At 55.2% G+C, this 6138-nt stretch overlaps 1 pseudogene; it reads left to right on the forward strand.

Moving 5' to 3' along the window:
• The first annotated feature begins 27 nt into the window (after positions 1-27).
• LOC149349227 (uncharacterized) lies at positions 28-1924 on the forward strand (annotated as a pseudogene).
• Positions 1925-6138: the final 4214 nt, after the last annotated feature.

Raw genomic sequence — 6138 nt, forward strand, 5'->3', positions numbered from 1 at the left:
ACTCACTCGGTCGTCGGGTTGTCGATCATGGCACTTGCTGCGCAGCGGCGGCAGGTTGCGTCCATAGGCGCAGATGAGAAGCCGGCATCCAGGGCTCGCAGTTGTCCCACCACGTCCTCGCAGTGGACAGAGTCGCCAATCTCTTGTGCCGCCGAGGTCGCGGCGCTTCGCTCCGTCGTCTCGCTTCTTGGCGCTGTCGCGGAGTCTTGGCTCCGAGGCCTCTCGCAAGGGTATCGCCTCACTTGTATCTTGGTCCCCGGGGCTTCTTACCAAGATGTTGCCCCGTCAATCTTCCAGAAGGTACTGCCTCCAACCGCTCGCAGAAAGCCGCTCGGACTATCCTGGTCACGGAACCAGTTAAAGAAACCAATCGAGTATGGCCGGTTGGTCCGATCGTACGTTGGTCAGCGGTACTTCGTCCGCTCGTCCGGCGACACGTTGCCGGTTGGGGCAGCAACTCCAAACTTCTTGACAACAAAACTTATTTAATGAAGACGAGACCAAAATACAAGAACTTAGCGAAAAAAGGCGGGTTAAAGAAAGGCTGTCAAAAAAAGGCTGTTTAAAAGAAGGGCTGTAGAAAAGCGGCCGAGACTGAGACTCGGCGCGCCCGTCCTGCTCTTTGTTTGCAGCGGTTTTTATCCCCTCGATAATTGGGCGGAGCTTTAATAAACCGGCTCTCGCCCAATTCCAACCAATACTGCTGCAGTGGCACTGCACATACAAGTAGGCGGAGCCCCGTGCTCGCCAGAGCCCGACTCTAGAGGCGCCACTGCTTAGCTAGACAGTCGGGGGTTTAAGGAGTCGCCGACCTTATTGTCCCCCACCCCCACTTCTATGTCTGTCAAGGGATCCTTTCAAGGGGTCGTCGGCCCCTTGGTCCCCGTTTCCCGCAGCCTTGGACAGCGTCCGAAGCGTCCGAAGCGCGCGACCCGCTGTCGCCATTCCTAACCCCTCCAGACAGACACGGTAGGGGGAAATTAGCTACTGGCGCCATAGGCCTCTACCTTAACAGGAACAAAATCAACCAATTACGCCCAACCTCAACCAGACAACGCCAGATGTGCCCGGCGAAGCCGTCTCTGCTGTCACAGTGCGTCTCCCACCGTACTGGGAACGCAACCCAGCCGTGTGGTTCCTGCAAGTGGAATCTCAATTCCAGCTTTCGAGAATTTCATCACAGAAGCCGAAATTTCACCACGTGGTCGGCGCACTGCCATCAACAGCTGCAGAGGAGGTGTCCGACATACTCACCTCTTTCAGCACCAATCCTCCGGCACATCCATATGATGACCTCAAGGCAGCCCTACTGCAACGAACGGCCGCGTCCGAAAGGACGAAAGTACAGCAGCTACTCTCCGCGGAGGAGCTCGGTGAGCGGCGACCAAGTCAGCTCTTGCGGCGGATGACGCAGCTTCTCGGTAGCAGTGCGCAGGCCAAGGACAATGCTGTGCTACGTGAACTTTTTCTACAGCGCCTGCCGTCCAACGTCTAAATGGTGCTTGCCACAGCCACAACCATGGACTTAACCTCACTCGCCGCGCTAGCCGACAAGGTGATGGAAGTGGCCACACCACACTTGACCGTCGCTGCCGTCAGCACGCCCACACAGTCGTCGCCGTTGGCCGTCCCCATCACCACTCCTCAGCCGTCGCATATTGCATCCACCACCGCTACGCCTTCCGAAGTTGACCGCCTCTGCTCTCAGCTCGAAAAACTGATTGCGGCAACCACGCACTCAGAGCCGCCTCTACGCCGTGGACGCCAACGTCACCGCTCCTCAACGCCTCGACAGCGCGGACAGAGTGAGCGAAGTCAATCCGCAGGCCCACGCATCTGCTATTACCATCGTCGCTTCGGCGCCAACGCCCGCCACTGCCTCCTGCCTTGCAGTTGGACGGAAAACCGGCCGGCCGACCACTAGCGGCGACGAGCGGTCTGTGCCAAGAAGAGTGTCGCCTTTTCCACGTCTACGACAGAACCACCGGACATAAATTCCTTATTGACACCGGGGCCCAGGTGAGCGTTCTCCCAGCCACAAAAGCAGAGCGTGCTTCCGCTGCAATTTCGTACCTGCAAGCAGTGAACGGAACGCGCATACCTGTTTACAAACAGCGCTCTGTGACGCTCAACCTCGGGCTTCGAAGAGTCTTCCGGTGGGTATTTTTAGTCGCCGACGTTGGTTCTGCCATAATTGGTGCCGACTTTCTAACGAAGCACGAGCTCCTCATCGACGTCAAGCGGAAGCGCCTCATTGACTCCGCAACGAAAATCTTTATTCACGGCATAGCAGCGCGCGCAACTACCAATGTAGCACCCTCATGCGCTACAGTTGCCAAAGAGCCGTTTGCAGCCCTGATTAATGAATTTCCCAAGCTAACGTCACCCCGGATTGAACTCAACCCGTCTGCCACGACGTTCAGCACCACATCATAACACCGGAACCACCTGTTTTCTCTCGCCCACGACGCCTGGCTCCGGACAAACTCAAGGTGGCCCGTGCAGAATTCGAGCATATGCTGGAACTTGGCATTATTAGACCTTCATCCAGCAGCTGGGCATCTCCACTCCACCTTGTCCCGAAGAAGTCAGGAGACTGGAGACCATGCGGAGACTATCGTTTTCTGAACACCAAGACCGTCCCGGACCGATACCCGTTGCCCAACATACAAGATTTCGCGTCTTCTCTGCACGGTGCAACCATCTTTTCAAAAATAGATCTTGTTCGGGCTTATCATCAGATCCCTGTAACGGAAGAAGATATCCCCAAAACAGCGATCACGACACCATTCGGACTGTTTGAATTCTTAAGAATGCCATTCGGACTTCGCAACGCTGCGCAGACTTCCCAGCGTTTGATCGACTCCGTCGTACGTGGCCTTCCCTTCGTGTTCGCCTACGTGGATGATACTCGCGTGGCAAGTTCATGTATTGAAGAACACCTGCACCACCTCCGCCAACTTTTCGAGCGTCTTTCGACTAACGGCGTTGTTATCAACACCGAAAAGAGTGAGTTTGGACAACCAGCTCTCGAATTTCTAGGCCATCACCTGGACAACAACGGCATCCGCCCGCTTCCCGAAAAAGTGAAAGCAATCACCGAGTTTCCCAAGCCCACTTCAAGCACGAAGCTCCGCCAGTTTCTTGGCCTCGTAAATTTTTACCGCCGATTTATCAGAAACTGTGCCACCCTGCTTGAACCACTTGACCGCATGCTGTGCGGCGAGCACTCGGCGAAAACATTACACTGGGACACCACCGCGGACGATGCCTTCAATGCCATCAAGCGCGCTTTGGCCGACGCCACTCTACTCGCCCACCCAAACCTCGATTATCCGCTGGCACTCATGACAGACGCTTCCAACACTGCGCTCGGAGCTGTCCTTCAGCAGCAGGTCAGTGGCGTGTGGTAACCCCTTGCATTCTTCTCAAAACGCATGACTCCTGCCCAGACACGATACAGTGTTTTTGGCCGCGAACTTCTCGCCATATACCTGGCAGTGCGTCATTTCCGCCACTTGCTTGAGGGCAGAGCATTTACCGTTTTCACGTATCACAAGCCTCTTACTTACTCAATTGGCCGTTCTGCATCCCTATATACGCCACGGGAAGTGAGACAACTTTCCTTCATATCTGAGTTCTCGACTGACATCCGACACATCAGTGGTGCCGACAACACCCCGGCTGACGCCCTCAGTCGCGTCGATGCTGTCACACGCAGTCGTTCCGAAACATCGACTTCGTCCTCCTTTCCTTTCGACATAGTTGAACTGTCTGCAGCGCAAGCAAGCGACCTCGAGCTGTCCCGCCTACGTACAGCGCAAACATCCCTGAAGCTCGAGACAGTCCTCATTGAAGACGTGCCAATCGTTTGTGATACCTCCACAGGTACGCCAAGGCCCCTTTTGCCCATCGATTTCCGCAAGAAAATCTTCGAATCCTTGCACACCCTTTCCCATTCTGGAATTCGTGCAACTCAAAAGCTGATCAAATCCCGCTTTGTCTGGTTCCGCATGAACACCGACATTCGCGACTGGGTCCGCGCGTGTGCACCCTGCCAGCGTGCGAAAGTACACCGGTACCCTGTGCCCCCAACGCAGCGTTTCCTGCAGCCCGACCAACGCTTCGCAGTAGTCCATATCGACATCGTTGGCCCTCTACCCCAATTTCAAGGCTACCGGTATTTATTGACATGCATCGATCGCTTCACCCGATGGCATGAGGCTACACCAATCGCCGACATCACAGCAGCCACTGTCGCCGCGGCCTTCGTCTCTACTTGGGTGGCGCGGTTCGGCTGCCCCACAACCATCGTCACGGACCGCGGTCGCCAGTTCGAGTCATCGCTTTTCACAGAACTCCTCAAACTGCTCGGAGCAGCACGGCTACGAACTGCATCTTACCATCCACAAACAAACGGACTCGTAGAGCGTTTCCATCGGCACCTCAAAGCAGCACTTACGGCGCACGGCCCCCCTGTCAAGTGGGTCGATGCTCTTCCGCTCACACTGCTCGGAATCCGATCTGCCTTCAAAGAAGACCTTTCGTGCGCCTGTGCCGAGCTTGTTTACGGAACCTCTCTTCGTCTTCCAGCCGATTTCTTGGAAAGCACGAAACCCGCCGTCCCGTCCACAGCAAGTGAATACGTCGACAGGCTCCGGCATATCCTCCGCCACCTTCAACCACAGCCGACGCGAGAACACCAACGCACTGTGTACGTGACTCCAGACTTAGACACAGCAACCCATGTTTTCGTGCGTTACGGCCCTGTGCGTGGTTCCCTCCAACCACATTATCTCGGCCCCTTCCGCGTCCTTGAGCGCCGTCCTTCCACTTTCCTGGTAGACTTGAACGGAACGCGAGATGCAGTGGCGCTCGAACGACTCAAGCCAGCGTACATCGAGGCCCCAGTCTCTTGCGTTTCGGCGCCTGCACTTGCGACAGCCCCATTCATTTCCGACCGACAGCAAGCACCTCCGGCTCGTCGCGTCCACTGGCATCCCAGCTGCCCACAGAAGTAAATCGTTCGTCGCCTTGGCTTCCTCTCTCGGGGGGGAGCCGTGTAGTGCGCCAGCCATGGCGCCAGCCCTCGCCGGCACAACTTACGCCTGCTTCTTCCCTACGCCTCCGGCAACGTGAGGTGAACGCCGTTGCGGTCGAAGTCTGCGGTGTCCCTTCAAAGAACCAGACCGCACCCCGCGCGCCCCCGCATCTGGCGCGCTCTTTCCTTCTCCTCCCTTTTCCCTCTCGCGGCGGCGGGGCCCGCCTCCCGCGCTCCCCGCCGCAGCTCCGTTACACAGAGAATAAACGGTTGAACAGAACAGACGTCTTGTCTTCTCTGAGGATCTCAGAGCAGCTTACGCCCTACATGTTGAAAGGACTCAATAGAGCCGAGGCGCGAACGAGAGGAACAGGTCGAGACAGGTACTCGTCAAGGGAATGCATCATTGTAACCTTTGCACAACTTTCCTTTACACTCTACCTCGAAAGCTGGTAATGTCCGGCGGGGCTTCAGGTTCACGCAGATTTCCCCGCACACCTTTTCGAAGAAGGACACAGTGCAGGGCCGCTGACTCATCTCCCCTCGCGCTAACCCCTTCAGGCAGCAGGGCAGGAAGCGAAAACGTGTCTGTGAACGAGGGTTTTTGTTTGGAAAACATCGTCCTCTAAGTCAGCTTTCCCGCAATTTTGCAAGTTGTCCATTACTCTAACTGAACCTGGCTCAAATAGTCTACTTCCCGTTTTGTTATAGCTATCGAGGGTGTGCTTACACAATCTTCTCCTCCGAGCTCACAACATAGCCACCTTGACTCCAACTGTATTCCCGCCTTCCGACCATAACAGCCACTGACGACGACAGTGACACCACAGCAAAAACAACTGGTCACCTGTTCGTGCTCTTAGAGCAGTGATCATAAAAATTAATAACACACATCCTGTTTTGGAGTTATTTTTTGTTTTATTTAGGATCACAGTTTTGTTTTTGTCTTAGGTGCATGTTGCATAAAAAAGGCTCTTTGCTCATTAGCCCAATGGCACCACCATTGTCATCGCACTACTGAAACAATGCAAGTTATATTTGCTTAGGTTGGTGGTTTGAGGCGTGTATTAGCCAGTTTTCTGTTTTTTGGACCAAAA

The sequence above is a fragment of the Amblyomma mixtum genome, chromosome 3 (assembly GCF_055824585.1).
Source record: "Amblyomma mixtum isolate Tamu chromosome 3, ASM5582458v1, whole genome shotgun sequence".
NCBI classification, from domain to species: Eukaryota; Metazoa; Arthropoda; class Arachnida; order Ixodida; family Ixodidae; genus Amblyomma; species Amblyomma mixtum.